Source organism: Pinus tabuliformis, chromosome 4_1 (assembly GCF_031772625.1).
Source record: "Pinus tabuliformis cultivar Carrire ecotype Pingquan chromosome 4_1, CPIR1, whole genome shotgun sequence".
NCBI classification, from domain to species: domain Eukaryota; kingdom Viridiplantae; phylum Streptophyta; class Pinopsida; order Pinales; family Pinaceae; genus Pinus; species Pinus tabuliformis.
The window spans coordinates 620,914,287-620,936,343 of record NC_142303.1 but is presented as its reverse complement, the minus strand read 5'-3'; the positions used below and the strand labels follow the sequence as shown (position 1 = coordinate 620,936,343).

At 34.5% G+C, this 22,057-nt stretch overlaps 1 pseudogene across 1 annotated transcript; it reads right to left on the bottom strand.

Moving 5' to 3' along the window:
* Positions 1–466: 466 nt before the first annotated feature.
* Positions 467–3,583, bottom strand: LOC149177551 (putative F-box/LRR-repeat protein 8 pseudogene; annotated as a pseudogene). The gene is made up of 2 exons (XR_016258117.1): positions 3,126–3,583; positions 467–2,245 (listed from the first exon to the last, which is right to left on the bottom strand). The product of XR_016258117.1 is annotated as a putative F-box/LRR-repeat protein 8 pseudogene (transcript).
* Between the last annotated feature and the right edge of the window lie 18,474 nt (positions 3,584–22,057).

Below are 22,057 nucleotides of genomic sequence, written 5' to 3'. Positions count from 1 at the left end.
CATTTATAAGAGGAAAAATAGAAAAGTTGCCAAGCATATAACCTCTTCCCTAATAGTTAACAAACGCCATGAAACAAAACATGTATGACAGGATTCATCTTTTCAGGCATTGAAATACCAGAGGCCAAGATAAAAGAGAACATGAGATAGTATAGAAATTAGATAAATTAAGCATAGCCAAAAAAATTCTACATGTACAGAGGCAAGTGCAGACTGCACCTGAAACAAGTCAAAAATGTGATTAAGATTGTTAAAAATCACCAACCCAATACAAGGAAGAATCTTGAAAGACAGGAATTGCCTGCTTACTGAAAGATGGTGAAATGCACTGAGATGCATGGATCTATTCTGGAATAATTTCGTTTCGGGCATTGCAAGGAAGCCCTAAGATACATGACTGAGTTTCATAAACAAACAATAGTGTTCTGGAAATACGATATCAGGTACTGGATTTGGAAATACAATATGAGGTACTGGATTTCAAATTACATATTATAGATCTGATCAAACAGAAACATGTACCTACAACAAGAAACAAAATAGGCTCTAACTTCAACATCATGTAGACCTGTTAGGAAATAATCCAGTTCGGAATAGAATATAAAGGTTTACAAAGAATGGCTACAAGAATTTCCGGATATTCACAACAGTCATGCGTCCTAGAGGTTCCTTGCAAAGAGAGAATCGTCAAAGGAAATCAATAAAATACAATAAGCATCCTTTCATACATCTATCTCAGAAACTTAACCATGAGACTGGCCACCAGAAAAAGACCCTCTAAGCAAATTGGAAGCTGCTGTGCCCAATTTTGTCTTGATTAAGTGACCTCTGCTTCCGCATAGCACATGAGTTGATTCTCTAATGACTCTGTCATCCCCAAGCTGAAGAGACCTGCTCTGATCATCCTCTCCTGCTGTCTGTGAACCACCATCAACAGCAACGATTAGAGAGGCTCTTTTTGTCTGAACCTGACAGACACTTTTGGATGTTACTGCTTTACACCTTTTCACCTTTAATTTTATAAGGCTAGGGCAGCCGCTGGCAATCGTCACAAGACCTTCATCAGATATTGGGCAATTTTTAATGCATAGCTTCTTCAATGCTATGAACTTACCTGAAATACAAGACATCTCCTTGTCCCCAACACTATCACTGTTGCAGAGTGCCATTCTTTCCAGCACAGGGCAATTGGAAGCCAAGGCACTCAAACTCTCAACCGAAATAGCAATGCCCATCAAGACAAGTTCTTGCATCTGATGACATTTGTTTGCAATGGACAGTAACCCTTCCTCGCCAATTCTTTTGGACTTGCCACTATCAAGGTGCACCTTTCTCAGTTTCCTACATCCATTTGCAACTGCATAAATACCTCGATCAGGACAATCAGACACCCTGCTCATATAAAATACTTCCAGCTTTGAGCACTTTGAAACAGCCATCAAACCTCTATCACCTAAATGCATGTTTTCAATTTGCAATTCCGTCAGCTGTTGCAAGTTTCTAGTGCTGATTTCCAACAACTGATCCCAAGACCCTGAATTCCGTGATAAAATGAGCGTCCTTAGACACTTGGATCCCGATAATAGTGGGGCAAATAGCTGCCCGTTATAAAGATCTTTAAGGCACAATCTCTGTAGCTTACCTTGCCCTGGCCCTATTCTTTCCGTTTGAACATCTAATCTTCTAAGTCTTTTAGCTGTAAGATCTTCCAGTTCGTTGCAATTCTTAAGTATTGAGTTCAAACCCTTTGCTCCAAATCCACATGACCCGCATGAAAATTTCTTAATAGGACCACATACAAGTGAGAAGGACTCTAGACCCTCATCAGTAATCTCGATGCATCCCTTCAGTTTGATCTTCTTGAGATGAGTGAAACTCTTTCCAATTAAAGAAAGTGCCTTGTTGTCAATACTGGGAAATTTTCTGGAGCATTTCAGAGCCAGAACAGTCACATGTTCAAATCTCGTGATCAGGGCTGGAAGCAAGGAGGAAAGCTCAGTTCGAGCAAGGAGAACTAGGCGTTGCCTGCTTTTCGATTCAATGCGGTGCCATCTACTGCAGACTAGGGAGCAAGCATTTCGATCTTCGTTTGTGAGCTTCTGGAAAATCGAGGCCAAGCATTCATCCGGTAAATATACAATGAGATCCTGCTCTGGATACACACCAAACTGTTCGACCTCGTTATTCTCCAGAAAAAGGCCCATTGGTGGAGGAGCTAAAGAAGAGCTGGATTGACCCATCACACCTAAGAACTCAATCAGAAAATATTCAATTAGCTTAAGAATAAGTTTACGGGTTAAAAAACAGAAGGAAACAAACAAATTTGATCTGAAATTGCGCTTGACCAATTCTTAACCACCTAACAAAGGGAAGCTGGATATTTTCGGCAAAACCTAAATTCTGAGACTTGAGGTAACAGTTCCTAACAGTCCAACAAATCAAAACCAAGAATTTTTATATGGTGAATCTCGAGGATCAAATGTAAATTCTTGCGTATGAGGCAAACATGTTGTCGCCATAGCTTAGGAGGTCTTCACCGGCAAACAGAATGGAATAAGTAAAATCTTGAATTTGAGGAATGGATGAATTTTCTAAGCAACGCAACATAGTCGAAGTGCCTCAAGAGAAGCTCTCCACCATTCAACAAGATAACTCCAGTATCTTAGCTTTCAATGCAAAGATTATGGGCAAGCCAATAAGGAAAACCTTAGTTCTCAGTAAGGAAAACCTCGAATTTCAGCATCTTAGATATGTCTTTTTCACAGAACCCAATACAGAAACCATGGATACGATATTCCAACAAAATCTTTATGAAGTACCCAAAGAAAAATGCTTGGATTTCAGGTTTTCGGGAAACTTTTCTGACAACCCCTCAAAGCAAGCATTGATTCAATGTCCCAACAAAGGATTCAAGAAATCCTAAACCAGTAAACGAAGAATCTAAGGATCCTGGTGAAGAATTCTACATTACCCAGCAATGGATTTACAAGGACTTGAGCTCCTTAACACATCCCTTTGAATTAAAATCCATAGATATGACGCTTGGAAAGGGGATTTTTGTCGCAGAAATCAATTAAAAAAGCAAGAAAAACTCAAATCATAATATTGAGCATTCGTAGTCATACCGTGTGAGATCCGTTTGGATTTGGATCAACCTCGGCAGCTGACTTAGTGGGTTAACAAGCATACCGCCATTCAAGCCCTTATCTCCATTATCATTGACTATCGACTTGTGTTCATGGATTCCTCAGCACAGAACTCTATAGAGCACCATTTCAGTGCCCAGGATTACACGGAAAATTGTATTCAATGCCCCCTGATTCTGCTCCTGCTCGTCGAGAACAGGTTTGCTTTTCTATTCTTTGTTGTCTGGTAAAAAAGCATACACGGGAATAATTAATTTTCTTTTGCTCTGCCACGGGTCATGACTGTTTTTCTGCTCCACGCCACCGCCGTTGGCATTAAATTAGAGAACGGTGACAGAGAGAACAAGCTTTGGAGTGATTCGATTTTGTGCACACCACGAGAAAAGAGCTTCGTGGGTCGAAGTAAATAATGGAAACAGTCATTTCGACAGTGTTGATATTCGTAAAAATCGGAGAGTGAAAAATCGAAGGGGCGCAATTTTATCAGTATGATGATTAATAACTTTAGCGCTCTGGGCTCTGGAGAACGCGTGGTACAACCTAATTTAAATGTGGGCCCGTGCGTTACTTACGGCCATCAAGATGATGTAAACAAAATTAACTATATGGGTTATGGGGTTGTGTTGACCCTATTCAACCAGTATATGGGACTTAGCTCCTTAGGTCATATAAGGAAATAAGTTAATTTTGTGGTAAATGAAATAGTTGTGGAGTAGGTTTTGGAGGCTTTTTTTAAGAGGGAAATTATCGAAAAAAAAAATATTAATTTTAAAGGATAAGATTTTTCTTTTATGGGTGTGGAACGTAAGTGAGAAGGAATATTTAGGTACTTCATTCAAGAGTATGAATTTATTTAGAATTTATGTAGGTGAGTTTGTTGAGGAACTAAGTATATAGCATGCCACAATGAGTACGTAAATGTAGTTAGTACATATATAAAGTGGACATCTACGGATATATCTTAGAATGAGTAGGTGGATATAGCTAGTAAATATATAAAGTGGACATTTACAGAAATATTAGACTTTTTCTTGGTAAGGCACTCATGTACTGCTACACTTCCAAAAATGACATGTTACTCTCCCTAAACGCATGCAATGGCAATTGGCTTTTATGAATTAATTGTTGGACAAAATTGAAAGACAATTGGGCATTCTTCTAGACCCAAGATGCTTTACTCACAACATCAAGGAGTTCATACTCACAACATCAAGGAGTTCATTCAAGTTGAGGCCACTAGAAAATTTTAGTTACTTTCTCTTTAGCTTTATGTTTTATTTTAGTAACACTTTATTTTTTAAAGACCAACTAGGCTTGATACTGTTTTTAGACTTCTAGTTTTAGCCAATAGGTTTAGAATTTGGATATGATTTATTATGAAAAACTTATATTTCTGTATTTGGTCAATGGACGGCTCAAATTTTAAGTTGCAACCCTTGTTTGCAGGCAATACAAAATTTTACTTTACAAACAAAAAAAAGTAATAAAATATATTTGGCTTGCAAGTTGTTGATTGTACTTTTGATTTACAAGTGGCAGAGCCAATAGGGTTAGAATTTGGATATGATTTATTATGAAAACTTATATTTTTGTATTTGGTCAGGACGCTTTAATAATGGACGGCTCAAATTTTAAGTTGCAACCCTTGTTTGCAGGCAATACAAAATTTTACTTTACAAACAAAAAAAAGTAATAAAATATATTTGGCTTGCAAGTTGTTGATTGTACTTTTGATTTACAGTGGCAGTGAGTTGACTTGACTTTAGACCTAATTTAGGGCACTTTAAAAAGTCACTAATTCTCATGTTTAAAAAGAAAAAGAAAAAGAAGATAAATAAATATTCTTCTTTAATATACATTTAGTAATAATTTGGTAAAATCTTAATTTTTGATAGACTCCTTGATTTGAAGTCACTGGTTCAGTTTCTTGCCCCTATGGGAGTGATATATTGGATGGACATGATGAAGACGGATTTTGCAAAGCTTACAAAAAAATACAATAATAATTTGGTAAAAAATAATTATAAATATATTTTTCTTTATCAAATTTGGTAGATGTTAAATTAAAATGTTTTCAAAAATTTTGTTTATTTTGAATTGATTTAGATGATAAAAAGTTCTATAAACTATATAAGATAGTCAAAGTATGAGGAGTCTTGATGCATACAATATGTCACAATATATAGTTTTTGCTTTCTTTTGTTAAGTGTTTTTTTTCTTTTATTAAAGAATCTCCCAATTGGGGAGTCTTGTGCATTATAATTCTAGGTGAATTATGCAACCTGATAAATTAGAAGGATATAAATGTCAAATCTTATGGTAAGTAACACTTTATTATCATGACCATACTCAATGAAATTGTCTCCAAAAACTTTAATTTTTGTTTAATTATTATTAAAATTAAATTCATTTTATAATAAAATGATAAAATTAATAAAAAATTCTATTTTAAAATTAATTAATTTAAAAGAAAATTAAAAATAATCAAATTCTATATCATATTCAAAATTCATATAGGTTGCCTATGGCATAGAATAGACGCTGGTGGGATCTATTGTTAAGTCATTCTCTTATGCTAAGGTCAATGGTCAAAATTTTATGGGCGAAAATCTAGCCAATCCTTGGGTGATTTTGAAGACTTAAATACCTCTGGGTCCTCATTTCTCAAACCTAGTATGATATCTAGAAAACTCATCCTATTCCACTAATATGTAATTTGATTATTCATAAGGTATATTTAATTATGAAAAATATATTTTTATTATAATATTTTGTGTACAACATCATATGATAAGATAAATTATATATAAATAATAATAATAAATACATTTTATGATTTTGATTTATAAAAAAAAAATTATAAATTTCAACTTTATATTAAAATAATGAAAACATCATAACATGAAAAAAAAATGGATATTTGAATTTTAATAAGTTTTATATTAAGGAAAATTAATGGACATTTGAATTTTAATAAGTTTTATATTAAGGAAAATTAGGTTTAAAGAAAGCAAGAAAATCCATTATTCAACTTGTACTTCCATGAGCTAGAGAAGGCGGTTGGGGTAGAGGACAATTTAGAAAGTTGACTCCAAGTGACCCTATTTTGCGTATAAATAACAAGCACAAACCAGAAAATCTAGAGACACGTGACACTGACACCACGACAATGATATTTAGTAAACCCCTTGGTTCTATATCCACAGAATTAGATTTAATATTAATAATAGTAAAGTCACTCCTTCATGATTCTCCCCTTGCTTTATTATCGTGTTACGGGATTTTGCAAGAACCGCAGTATTGAAAGACGAGAGTTGGTGGACATAATCACTGTTACACGTGGTCAAAAGATTTCGAAAGAAGTGTAATGTGATTTTATTTTCAAAACACAAGGGATCCAAGGTGTCTCAAATCATTTAGGAATGTATATTTATAATTAATAGAAATAAGAATTTTCGGAGAATTGGTAATTTAGAAAAATGAGTGGTCATTATTTTATTAAATATAATTATTTATAAAGGTTATAGATAGGTAGATGAGAATATTTAGAAAACTTAAACTTATTTAATTGGGAAACAAATAATTTATCAAATCAAATATTTTTCTAAATATAAATATATATTCAAATCACTCCAATTAAAATATTTTTTAAACATAAATATATATTTTGAATTTTATTATTTTTAAAATTAAATTATTTAAAAAAATATTTAAGTTGATATGAGATTTTTGTGATCTATATTACAGATAAATGTTTTCCCGAATAATTACATGAATAGTTAGTTTTTAACAATTAACTTTGGCAATGGTGTTGTCTATAATGCGACTTTTTGGAGATTCGGGGGGAAGAAATTGAGGTTAAATCTTGATTTGTTGCAGTTAGAATGGTTTTTTAACTGCATATTTGGATTCGGTGGCGGAATCCGGCGGAAGAAATTGAGGTTAAATCTTGATTTGTTGCAGTTAGAATGGTTTTTTTAACTGTATATTTGGATTCGGTGACAGAATCCGGCAGAAGAAATTGAGGTTAAATCTTGATTTGTTGCAGTTAGAATGGTTTTTTAACTGCATATTTGGATTCAGCACGCTTTGATTGTGCAGAAACTAGCTATCAAACTTGCGATTCCAATAAATTGCTGCCTGAGTTTGACCGGAAAAGCTTCCAAAAAGTCGCATTATAGACAACTGCATTATTTATTCTTGAAAATTGTACGATTTTTTTTACCTTGTTCTAAGGATAAACCACATTGGTTGGTTGGTAAACAAAATCTTAATAAAGTGATTATTCCGAAAAAACATTTATCTACAATATTTAAGTTATCAATTCAAAATTTTAGTAAACATTTTATTAATTAGCAAATCATCTTTCTATCCAATATTGAAATAGACATAATCTAAATTCAATTTAATTATTAAAACATGCATAATTTTCTCCGAAGGTGGCAAAAACTATCAAACTCAGGTGTCAAACCAATAGTGAGGACAGCCATCTCTGGCTACTATCCGGTTTGACTCATCACCCTTATCAAGTAAAACCACGCCACCTATAATAACCCGCTGGTGGTCCGTAGGGAAGCAGGGTTTCACTCCTGCCAGACACCTCTGGGTCTTGGGCCGTTAACCTGTTTCCTTAGGTCCGAGGAATACGAGCTCTTAGCCAAGCAGAAGCAATTTTACGGTATACTCCAAGCCGTAAAACATACATAATTTTATATATAAATAGTAAATTATTCTAAATTTAATTTAATTATTAAAATATATAAATATATATATATGAATGATTCGGGCGTGCAAATAAGATTTTGAAATCTTTATTGTGAGTAGATTTGAAGTTATACGCACTCATTATTTCGTGAATTTTTTTTAAACAATATCTTGCTATTCATTATTTTGTAACATTATACCCTAGAATTTGCAGGTTACCAACAATCGTATGGAATAAAATAATGATCGATATCCAAATAACAAGAATCACATTTGTACCTTAGAGACGCATTAACTAATTTTATTCAATATAATGTGTGGATTTGCATACGTGGACTTATCGCAAGCTAATTTGTTTAGTATGTTGCGTTTATGTGTACACGTGGACTCATCAGCACCTTAGAAGGGGATAAGGCAGCATCATCCAAGGTTAAGATATTCATCGACCCTTGTTTTAATGGTATAATTATCTAACGTGTCAATTTCGATACGTCATGGGTTTATCAAATGGGAAGAGATTAATAAAATAATTTCAAAAATGGTATAATTATCTAACGTGTCAAGTTCGATACGTCATGGGTTTCCCAAACGGGAAGAGATTAATAAAATAATTTCAAAGATGCCTAATGCAGCTAGCATCATCTAAACTGCTACCATTTAAAAGGTTAGGTTGGATATTTAATGTTAGATTAAATCATTATTATTATTATTATTGAAAAACAAATTTAGTTTATATGGGATGTTTGAAAAATCGATATATAGTTTATTTATTTTAAAAACCGTAGTTTAATTTATTTTTAAAAAATTATATTATTTTTAAAAGTTAAAATAACAATATAAAAATTATCACCAAAATAAGATCGACTATGGAAGAAATTGATATCATTTCATTGCATGTTAAAGATTTATCTTTAATAAAGATAAAATTGAAATTGAAAAAAGAAATTTAATATTGTTAAGTTAATTTGAAATATAGTTTAAAGATTTGTCTTTTAATTGAAATAAAAATAAGGTCATATAGTTAGTACGGTCGTTTAATTTAATAAAATATTTTAATGTCATGATGTGTTTTATGTACTCTAAATAATAATAAAATTCTAAAATGAGTTATATGAATATTTGTTTAACATTTTTTTATTAATTTTTTTAATATAATTAAACAGTGTTTCGGTAGATAAAGGTTATATATATATATATATTTATATATATAATTGACATTGAAGATAATGATAACAAGTTAATAATTATTTATTTAATAATGATAACAAGTTAATAATTATTTATTTAATATTGAATGATGGCAATTTTTTTATATAATGCTCCTATTATAGTATACAAGTCATGTCATTAGAGTATAGATTGATATAAGAGTTGTACAAATTGTACACATATCATTTTTACATAACTTTTTCAAATTTATATTTTTAAAATTATTTTTTTTAAATTAAAAATAAAACCCATAAAAATTGTCTATTCAATACTTTACACCAATGAGAGAATGGAATTTTTGAATTTAATTATAAACCATTTGTGTTTATGGTACATAGTAATTAATATATAATGTTATTTTCCAAATTATTTATATTTATTGTACATAGAAATTAGTGATATAGTACATAGTAATTAATAATAGAGTACACAAAAGTCAATTCTTGCAATCATTACACAATTAGAGGGGAGATATTTCAACCAATCATATTTGAGATAAATAGAAATAAATTTTATTTCATAATGTTAAACTCTTTAATTTTTTTAGTCAATGAAAAATTGAATACGTTATAGGGGCAGGTATAATAAGACACTTGACATTATTAGGTAAAATTGGAATCAAACGAGAAACATTAATGTATAAGAAAACAAGAAAGTTTAATAGAAAGGTCAAATGATATATATATATATATATAGGCTCGTTAATATTGTGTGCAAAACATTATTAATGGGCCTCTATAATCATTTGGTTTTTCTATTAGCCTTTGTTGTTTTCTTATACATTAATGTTCCTTGTTTTGTTTCTTGTGTGCAAAACATTATCTTTTCACTGAATCGTGGTTTACTTAGACAGTTTTGAGAAATTGATATTCATTATTAATTTACTTTAACGAAATGGTAGTTATAACGAAAGTTCGTATAATTGTGCGCTCAAGAATGGCGAGTGGAAAGACGAATGGACTAGAACATATGACGTTGGTCCCCAAGGTTTTGTTCGCAGATTAGGTCAGCGATTTGTTGGAACTGTGGGACGGAGATACGCCAGCCGACCAGATTGTGGTGGAGCCTTGCGTCATTGAGGTGTCGAAGACAGCCGAGAACTTCAACATGCTCTGCACTGGTGAGAAAGACACTGACCGATCTGGTAATCCCTGTTGAAGGAAGTGTAACTAGGTTCAGTCTTCATGACATTGTAATTATGATTTATAAGAAAATGAATTTATTATGCCTTGCTGCATGGGTTTCATGAGAAAGAGGTTTATTTATTAGCATTTCCCATTGAGAGCCTTAGGATAAGTCAAAGAGTCAATGTCATGTATTAAGAAGCTCTTCTTGAGCATGAGAAAAATATGAGTCTATAGAAATGATAAGTAGCCCTCCAAGACAAGCACAAGAAGAATCTTGCAAGCTAAACAATGAAAAAGAACAGTCATGTCGACCTCAATACATATATAACTGTCAAGTCAGCTCATAAAAGGAGACACATCGGTTCAGTGTACATGTCAGCTTATTTATGGAGACATAACAACTATAAATAGGCAGGTAAAGTTTAGAATTACAGTCATACTTTTTCGGATAGCTCTTAAACTTCGATCAAGTACAGTACCTCTGAAATCTCGGTCATAATTACAGTACATACTCGGAAAACTCTCTAAAGTCTCGGTCAAGTTTAGGGTTATAGGAATATCTGATGAAAGAGTTGTACAATACCTCTGTTAGGAGAAGGACTCTATGGTTTTCGGATGAGTATGACAGGGGTATACAGTTCCACACAGTCTCGGCATAATCATGATAAGAAGTCAGTAATCCTACATTAATATATTCTTGGCATAGCCATGACAAGGAAGATCTCGGTGAATACAAGACTTCAATGCAATCATGATAAACACAGTCACATTCTTGGTCAAGGTGCAGACATGATACTATCATGGTTATGATCTCGGTGAAGGCTATGATGAGACTGCCATGATCTCAATGGATCAAAAGGAATCTCTCCAACACATATCTCAACGTGGAGATCTAGTTGATGAAGGGACAGCAAAGATGTTACAGTAGTAATGAAGTGGTGCAGTAATGGTGCAACAATGATGAGGAGCTCAGCATTGACAAAGAAAGAGGATTGGTGTCTTGGTCTTGGAGTGGCCTAATAGGTCAAGGGTCATGGTCTTGGTATTCGTCAATTGGAATCTCTATAAGAAGAATTTTGTGCAGGTTTTCCTCTCCAAAAAGGAGAGGTTTTGGCCCTCGCATAATGCCAACATCTTGTGTTCTTGTCTCTTTGTTTTGGAAGCTATTTGATGAACCAAAGAAGACACATTCTAATAATAATAAGTGAAGATTGGTATAAGAAGAAAAATTGAAAACACCTCGCAAATAGTTATCATGCTAAGAAGAATCACATTAACTACATTTGCCCTAGATTCTTCAACATGGTATCAGAGCTAAGGTGTTGAATTCAAAGGAAGGGCAACAAAAGAGACATACAAGGATCAGTCTTCAAGAAGGGCATCAAAGCAAGTTGAAGAGTTTTTTTCAAGATTAAAGGATCAAGTCTACAACATGCAGTCTACAACAACAAGAACTTGTGTCTCCACAACCATCATTCAAAGACCACCAAGACTCTCATCAAGATATCTACAAAGCTATGAAACTCAAAGGACCTCAAAATAAAGATCTCATCATCTTGGAAAAGATTGAAGCAATCCTGACCTACTCTACAAAAGAAGGCAAAACATATTGAAGGCAAGAAGGCATTGTCATCTTCAAGGTTATAATCAAGCAAGGATCATTTCCTTATTCGAGAAGAATATTATCCAAGGAAGCAACAAATCATCCCTATCAAAAAGGAGCAACCTTTTCTATTAAGAAAATGTTTTCTCATTCGAACAAAGACATTCAAGGAGAAGCCATCATATATCTTCTTCAACCATCATCAAATAAATCAAGGTGAAGATTTCATCTTCACATGACAAGTAGGTATCTTTTCATTCTATAATCAAATTTGGTTAAATGACTTCATGAATTGCAAGGACATCTATAAGTTGATGGGTCATCAAGGTTCCTTGCATGAAGAAGTAGGATAGGCATAGTCCTCTCACATAGAAATATTGGAGACATCAAAGTGATACAGATGATAAACTCATTCTCTGAATGTGCAATAAAGAAGGTCACGTGAAATCCAATCTACATGAAAGTAAACGATATCAAAGGATGTAGGATATCTTCATAAGGTCTCATCTAAAAGATCTAGGAAGAAAGATAACCACCATTGATCTATAATGCACTAACATATAATCAAGGTAACAAATATCCATGGATAAGAAAGTTACCTCACTCTACAACTTATGGTCTCTATGCTAAATAGAGAAAGACAAGTTGTTGGAAAAAGTATTGAAGGTTAAAAGAACTCAACCATGTGTAGAAAGGAAAGGAAAGGTTGGTCCTCAAGCAAGACAGAATAAGTATAGCTAAGATTCAATGCTATGGAAAGATTTTGGGAGCTCGTATCACCAAATAGATGGAAGAAGCTGAAGAAAATGGCCAAGAAAAGAGGGAGTAACAAATCTCTTCTATGAGTAAGATGGTATCCCTCACAAAAGGGTCCTATCATAAGATTCTATTATAAGATATGACAATTATGATAAGATGCACCGTGGAATCATGGAAGAATTAGATACAAGAGCTTGTGACATCACCATGGGAATCATGAAGAACAAAATCCATGACAGACAAAACATGAAGGATAGATCTTGGAAACATTAGTGGACATTGAAGGAAAAATTCATCTAGGACAAGGCTCATCATACGTCAAGTCAAAAAGGAAACATATGCCAATTGGGGATATACAAGATCCTCAAAATTCTCTGATGGAATCCTCATCGGAGATTTCACTAAACTAGAGAGGAAGCAAGTGTTTCAACAAGAACTCCAACTTATGGAATCTGTGAGATGATGATGTGATGACATGAAGCAGATCAAGGGATTAAAGATCTTTTCAATCAAGGAAGCTACTGGAAGAGGCCTTGATGACCTGAAGATAAAATAGGGTATGTATGCTTGTGTTTAATATTATAATGTCATGTCATATGGTTGTAGGTAACATGGATCATTGCTTCTATCTTAAGAGGCATGATCAAGAAGAAAAAGGATCTCCTCCTCTGAAAGGATACAGGAAGGCATAAGTCGCACTAGATGAAATCAACATAATATGTCCTCATACGAAGTATGAGGTGGTTGACTACAATGAAGAAACTCTGATTGAAAGCTATTGGGAATGAAATGTGTGAGGAAGGAAGAGATCATGAGATATGCAACCCTGATGAAGGCGATCAACATCCAAAAGACTAAGAAGACATGACTAAGAAATCTCTCAGAAATATATGAATACTTTGATGGAAAAGATGAAGACCCTTGGCAATGGATATCTTTGGGGGATGTGTCAACATGTATGCAGGATGTTGATACCTACAGGAAGATGTCATGATAAACATCCATCTCGTAAGGTATGATTTGATTTAATATGATGTTTTGATTTCTTGAACAATATCTGGATAATGCAGGGCTACTCAAACAAGAGTTGTAAATACAAGTACAACTAGCATTCATGTGGTGAATGGAAGAAGCATGATGAGAAACAAGTAGTCATATAACGAAGGTTCCAAATATGAAGAAGGCCACTTTCCATGAAGAAAGGAATGACATGATGAACTAAGGAGGAAATTGATCGATGATTGTTGCCCTACAAGGAAGAAGCTCAACTGATTTTCATGACATTAAGGAGAGAAGTTGATCAAGCAGCTGAAGGACCCACGAAGAAGAAGTTGTTAATGTATAGAAGAGTCCCTAGCAAATAGGGAGCTCTGACAGGTCTCTGATCTAAAGGGAGCTTGGATTGGATCACCTCTGATTAAAAAGGAGTGACAATTGTGTTTTTCTATTTCATATGTCATGCACTAGACCAGGACTAACAACCATAAGTTTAGGTGAAGGCTATGAAGAGAAATGTAGACACATGATATCCTCCCTAGTTGAGAGGGAGAGATAGACACAACATTCTTGTCTTCACTTTGGAAGAAACAATGGAGGATGGGGTAATCATCTAGCATCTGATGCTCTTTGAGGATGTGTAGGGCATCCAAGACAAGAGTAGGAAAGAGGACCAATATTGTTTGAGGGCTGGGAACCCAAGATAAGAATAGTCCTAGAAGGTCATAATCAGTGAACACTCGGGTGGGTATGTACCTTAAGAGATAATGATGAAGGTGTTTATATTCATTGGTCTTGCCAACATTGTGCTCTGATCTGATGAGAGATAGAGCTGTCAGTCAAGGCCTTGTTGTGGAAGCAATTTTGGTTACTATGATTCTATACAGATGGGTTACCAATTCGATTCTTCTTATGAGAAATTCTTCAGATGGAGAATGACCAAGTACCATCATGAATACTTCCCTAGTTAAGAGGGAGTGTTGAAGAAAGTGTAACTAGGTTCGGTCTTCATGATATTGTAATTATGATTTATAAGAAAATGAATTTATTATGCCTTGTTGCATGGGTTTCATGAGCAAGAGGTTTACTTATTAGTAGATCCCAATGAGAGCCTTTGGATGAGTCAGAGAGTCAATGTCATGTATTAAGAAGTTATTCTTGAGAAAGAGAAAAATAAGAGTCTATAGGAATGACAAGTAGCCCTCCAAGACAAGCACAATCCTCTAAGACAAGTACAAGAAGAAGTCTACAAACTAAACGATGAAAAAGAACAGTCATGTCGGCCTCAATACATATGTAACTATTAAGTCGGCTCATAAAAGGAGACACACCGGTTCAGTGTACATGTTGGCTTATTTATGGAGACATAACAACTATAAATAGGTGGGTAAAGTTCAGAATTACAATCATAATTTTTCGGATAGCTAGGAAACTTCGCTCAAGTACAATACCTCTGAAATATCGGTCATAATTACTGTGACATACTCGGACACCGCTCTGAAGTCTCGGTCAAGTTCAAGGTTATAGGAATATCAAATGAAAGAGTTGTACAGTACCGCAGTTAGGAGAAGGACTCTATGGTTTTTGGATGAGTATGACAGGGGTATACAGTCCCACATACTCTTGGCATAATCATGATAAGAAGTCAGTGATCTTACAGTGATATATTCTCGGCATAGCCATGAAAAGTAAGATCTCGGTGAATGCAAACTTCAGTGCAATCATGATAAACATAGTCACATTCTCGGTTAAGGTGCAAACATGATACTATCATGGTTATGATCTCGGTGAAGGCTATGATGAGACATTCATGATCTCGATGGATCAAAAGGAAGCTCTCCAACGCATATCTCAACATGGAGATCTAGTTGATGAAGACCTTGGTGAAGGGACAACAAAGATGTTACAACAGTAATGAAGTGGTGCAGTAATGGTGCAACAATGATGAGGAGCTCAACATTGACAAAGAAAGAGGATTGGTGTCTTGGTCTTGGAGCAGCCTAATAGGTCAAGGGTCATGGTCTTGGTATTCATCAATTGGAATCTCTATAAGAAGAATTTTGTGCGGTTTTCCTCTCCAAGGAGAGGTTTTGGCCCTGGCATAATGCCAACATCTTGTGTTCTTGTCTCTTTATTTTGGTAGCTATTTGATGAACTAAATAAGACACACTCTAATAATAATAAGTGAAGATTGGTATAAGAAGAAAAATTGAAAACACCTCACAAATAGTTATCATGCTAAGAAGAATCATATTAACTACATTTGCCCTAGATTCTTCAACAACCCTTGCATTTTAAGGTTCCAATAATCCATCAATTGTTCCCAAGGCTCGTGAGTTATGGCGGTGAGGGTCTAGCCATTAAGAACTTTGTTATTCAGCACACGGGGCCCGACATTCTCTCCATGGCCACTACCAACCCTAATACTAATAGAATTATTGACAAGGCTGCCAGTGAACTATTGGACAGAAGTTTCCTGTTAGGCTTGGTATTCAAGAGGGTTCCTCTATTTCCAAAACCTCATGCCAATCAGTCGTTGGATGGTATTGGCGATTTCAAGGTCAAGAATTTCCTAATATTTGTTAAAACCCTATCTAGAAAATCTTTGTGTCTCATGGTTTGTGAATGGGAGGTTGTATCTTCAGTTGCAGACAAAATTTATAAGCTAACAAGTATTCCAGCAGGGAGTATGAGACGACTTTATGGGGGGAGACAAGTAAATATGGAAAACGCTCTAAGGGATTATGGAATCAAGAATGATGCCTATATTTCCCTTATTGTTGGACTACAAGGAGGGGCCAAAGGGAAGGGGACATCCTTTGCCTCAAAACCCCTCTCTTTTAAAGAAGCCCTCAATTCAGCCTCTAGTTGTCAACCTTCAAAGCCTCTTGTTGGCTGGGCCTTTATGGTTGCATAGTCATTGCAAGCTCCAACGATCAAGATGAATATGCTCTATGCCCAATTATATATTCATTTCTATGGTCAGTATTCGATCATATGTCGTTTTAATGGATTCTGGCCCTCAGCTTCAACACTTAGGGAATGGATTTTTCAGAATTGGACATAGAACATAGATTTGTTATTTTGTTCCAAAGGTTATTTTGTTGTCGTCTTCAAGGATCTTGAAGACATGAAAAGGATTTTTTACGAGGGTCCTTGGTTCTGGGGTCGTGTGGGACTCTCAATTTAGTCATGGTTTCCAAAGTTCAACCCGCTCTCTATGAAGATTGTGGCCTCTCCGGTTTGGATAAGACTCCCAAACTTACCCCTGCAGTGGCTTCGATCAGATTTACTTGAAGTTATTGGAAACACTCTTTGACGCTTTGTTAAAATAGATAGTGAGATACTAACTAACAAGTTCATTTCATTTTCCCGCATCTGTGTTGAACTAGATTTAAGTGCAGACCTCTCAGAAAAAATCATCCTAAAATGGAATGACAAGGAACTCCATCAACCTCTAGACTATAAAATCATAGCTTGTAGATGCAGATCTTATCAGTAGCATGGGCATCTTCAAAGTGCATGTCTTGCCTCTACAAGGGTGTGAGGGTCCACGAAGCTGTGAAAGCCCAACTGTGGATGGCGTGATCAAAAGGCAACTTCAAACGTCACGAACGTGACAAGTAATAAGAAGGTCAACCCTCATCAATAAAGACATTTACTGATTCTTTAGCCTCGCAAGATCCTATGTAGCCCATAATCGATGCGCCTCCACCCTTAGTGGAAAAGAAGGCCCCGACAATGGAGAATGAAAATTCATCAACATTAATCATGGCTACAAACAATGGGCAAAAACACCCACAAAAGTCTGAGCATTCAGATAGTGATAAAGGTGTCCCGCACTCTGAAGAGGCTGTAGAGATAGATCTTTCTTTGAAAAAAAAGGACATGCAATTATCCTCCATTGTATCTGATAATTTTGTAAGATAAGTAGATATACATAGGAGGAAAGGGAAAAAAGAAAACCCCTCAACTCCTCTAGTGTTAGATAAAAAACATCTAATATATTATACCTGATAAGAGACAAAAACTCTCGAATCAATTTTTTGATTTGTTATTAACTATATATACTCAATATAAAATCTCATACCGTATTATTATTTTTTTTCTCAAAAGGTGGAAAAACCTATCAAACTCGTTTTGTCAAACCAACATTGAGGACAGCCATCTCTGGCTGCTATCCGCGAATGTCAGTTGACACATCACTGTTATCAAGGAAAACCACGACCTGAAATAAATGGTGGTCCGTAAGGGAGCAGGCTATCACTCTGCCAGATGCCTCTGGGTCTTGGGCCGTTAACCTGTTTCCTTACGTCCGAGGAAGACGAGCTCTTAGCCAGCAGAAGCAGTTTTAGGGTGTACTCCAGGCCCACTCATACCGTATTATTTACTATTAATATATTTTATTTTAAAAAACAAAAAAACAATTATATGCAAAACATTTACATCAATCCTAACTCCAAGACCAACTCATACAATATTCCAAAGTTTTCAAAACCAAATTATACAATATTCCAAAGTACAATATTCCAAGTTTTCAAAACCAAATTATACAATATTCCAAAGTTGTGTAAGAGAATTTTAGAAAAATAACACTTAACATTGTTGAGTCAAATTGAAATTAAAGTATAAGAAAACAACAAAGTACGATAAAAAGTTAAGGAATCGGGAAGAGTTTCATTAAATGCGTACAAAACATTTACATCAATCTTACAGTACAATCAATTCATTGTTTAAAAAAATTTCTAAATAAAAATTACCAGTAGAATTGGACTTAAATATTTTTTAAATTATTTAATAAAATTTATAAAATATAGCAATTTTGAGAGAATAAATTAAAATGCAATAATTTTGAGAGGAAAATATAAAAATAAAAACTATACATTTTAAATATTATAATACAAATTAATTATTTATAAGGTGTGTATTAAATGTTTTTGGATTTTTAACACTAATACACCTATCTATCTTTGATACGACCCATTTTTAAGTATTTATTATATTAAACTTAATCAAGTTCATTGTTGGATTATCTTCCCATCACAAACAAAAATATAACTTAAAAACATGGTATAAATACAATCGTACTTAATCGTACTTATATCATTGGGATATAATAGTATTATACTATCTAATTCTTGATTATCTGGTTGGAAAATTATTATCAAATTACTTAAGGATTAAAATTTAATATAATAAATAAATATAATTATTATTAAATTTAAATTAAAAATATTATATTAAATTAAATTACAGTTATCTTTCTATTTATATTTATATTTATATTTATATATATAATATTTGAGATTTAAAAGTTTCAAAATGATTAAAAGTTTACTTATAAATTAACCTTCTTTTTTTTTAATCGTAGCAATTGGTATTTAGTAAAGGAAAAATTATATAGCAAATGTCAAAGATAAAGAAATAAATTTCTCTTCATCGTACTAAGAGAAATAGACTCTTCACAATATCTATACACAATATACCATAATCCAAGGAGCCACGACAAGAGATGACAAGGTAATTTTAACCAACTACCTTGCATCCAAGAGCCAGAGGCAAATACAAAACAAAAAGAATGTGATACTTTAACTTAATGCCTCGCACCCAAGAGCTAGAGGCAACAATAGAACATCCATTGATAAGTCGCATATGTAAGATGCAACTAGGTAGTCCAAATTCACACCAACATCAAGCAACATATCCAACATATCCAAATAACAACCACCATTAGCAATTGACAAAGCTGAAATTGAAGAAACATCCCAAGATGTAATCACAAAGTCAATGCCCGTAGAAAACAGAGTCGTTGAGGTGAACCAGTTCTGTGTTGAGAAATCTAGGGCAATGAAGATTAGGAGATTTCTCTTGCTTGATAATTGCTTGTGATAGGCTTTTACTTCTTGTATTATGATCTTCGTTTCGTTATATTATCGATGTGTTCTTTTCATCAAGACAATTACCAAATAAGCAATAGAAGACAAGAGACACAGTATGTAGGCTTGTCATCCAGGGCCAAAACCTCTCACTCTTTGAGAGGAAAACCCAATCAAGAATTATTCTTATATATCTTCAATTGATGAATACCAAGACAAGGACAACGACCCTTGACTCTAGAATCCTCCAAGACCCTTGTCACTCAACCTTGATATTCTTCCTCTTCCCTTACTCGGCTTCTTTCGTCTCTTGAATTTCTCTTCTCAGCTCCCTCTAGAGAATCTCAGTCTCTATCCTTTCACATTGCTCTTCTCAGCTTCCTCTAGAGAATCTCGGTCTCTACTGCTCTTCTTGGCTTACCCAGAGAAAACTCGGTCTCCTAGGTTTAGCCCTAGATCAAAAACCCTAGAATAAAGTTTCTCCTCAGCTTCACTATTGTGAGATCTATGCCCAAACAATGTCCCAACAACAAGCTCTACTTCGATCTTCTCTTGATGCCTTCGGTCCTTCTTCGTTCACACGTTGGAGAGTATATGACCCAAAACAAGAACCCTAGAAGAATCTTCGTTATCCCTTCTTTGCACTTCTACTTGTAGGCCCTTCTTTGCACTTCTCTTCATCAAATTACTTGCTCCTAAGTGAGGCTGAGTGTGGCTATTTATACACATTGTATCATGTCCCTTAGGACAATATGATCATTAGGAGGAAGGTCAACATCTTCTACCAATTTCTCCTTTCGTTGTAGGCCGACTTGAAGAGGATAAGTGACAAGGTCTTGGAGAAATACATTTCATAAACAATTGTGACTCTATAAAATGTGTAACATGACTTCAATACACGACAATGACTCTTTTATTCTTTAATTACTAGATGACAAAATTCCTAAAGGCTCTCAATGGGAGCCTTGACATAAAAATAAAATCCCTTGCTCATGAAACCCATGATGCAAGCATTACAATCTTTTATTTTTCTTTGTTACATCTCTTTACATAAAATCACAATTACATGTCATTATGAAGACCGAACCTAGTTACACTTTTCAACACTCCCTCTTAACTAGGGAGGTATTCATAATGGTACTTGGTCATTCTCAATCTGAAGAAATTCTCATAAGAAGAATTGGATTGGTAACCCATTTATTTAGCATCATGTCAACCAACATTGTCACATAGCCAGGCCTTGACTAACAACTTTATCTATCCACAAGATTTGAGCTCAATGTTGATGAGACCAATGATTTATAGACACTCTCATCATTGTCTCTCTCAGAACATACCCCATTCAGGTTCTCAGGGTGTGTTCCATAAGGACTACTCTTATATTAGATTCCCAGTCCTCAAAGAATATTGTTCCTTCGCGACTACTCTTATATTGGATTCCCTAAATCATCCTCAAAGAGTATCGGATGCCAAATTATTACCCAATCCTCGCATTTAGTCTTCCTAGGTGAATACTAGAATGATGTGTCTATCTCTCCCTCTCAATTAGGGAGGACATCTCTATTCCAACAAAGGAATTTACTCATTCCTACAAGGAATGTACCTAAGCTCCCTCTTAGCTTAGGAATTTTCAAGTTTCTTCCAAGTAAGAAACTTTCCAGGTTCCCTCTTAATAGGGACCTACATCAGCTCCTTAGGTGGAGAATATGGGATAACCAATTGCTTGAAGAAATCCTTCCTTTGATGTCATGAAATTCTTTTTTCACTAAGTCTTATTCCTTTTGGAACTTCTTCACAGGGCATAGACCATCCATCACTGTCATTCATGAGTTATTCATGTCATCATTCCTTTCATCAAAAATTGATCCATCAATCTTCATCTGGCCTTTCTTCATGTTATGTTTCCTTCATCATGTTATCTTTTTCGGAAGGATCTTACATCCTTCTACATTGTTCTCATGGAAGACATCCATAGTTCTTCCCTTTTGCATCCTTGCATAAGCTCATCGAGATACTAGTTCATAAATAAGAAATAAACACTTGAATCATAATTACCTTTGTGATGGTCTTTCACCATGACATCTTCCTATTTGCATCAACATCCTACATACATGTTGACATATCTCCCAAAGATATCCATTGTCAAGGATCTCCATCTTTTCAGACTTCCATCAAAGTCTTCATATCTTCCCGGGAGAGTTCCTAGTCAAATATTCTTGGTTTTCTTGATGTTTATTGCCTTTACCATGATTGGATATCTCACGATTTCTTCCTTCCTTTCTTCACACATTTCATTATATTCCTAGGAAATTCCAATCAGAGTTCCTCAATTGTAGTTAATTGTCCATACTTCATATGAGGACATATTATGTTGATTTCATCTAATTGAATATGTGAACCACGCATTCTTTCATACCTTTGAAGGAGGAAATAATTTTGTTGATCACACCTTAGTGATCCCTGTTGTCTGCAACCATATGACATGAATTCCATGATATCAAATGTGAGCATACATACCTCATCTTTCTTTTGAATCATCCGGACTTCATGCAATAGTTTCTTTTGAATGAAGAGACTTCATTCCCTTGATTTGCTTACGGTCATGTTATCATACCATCATTTTATGAATTCCACAAA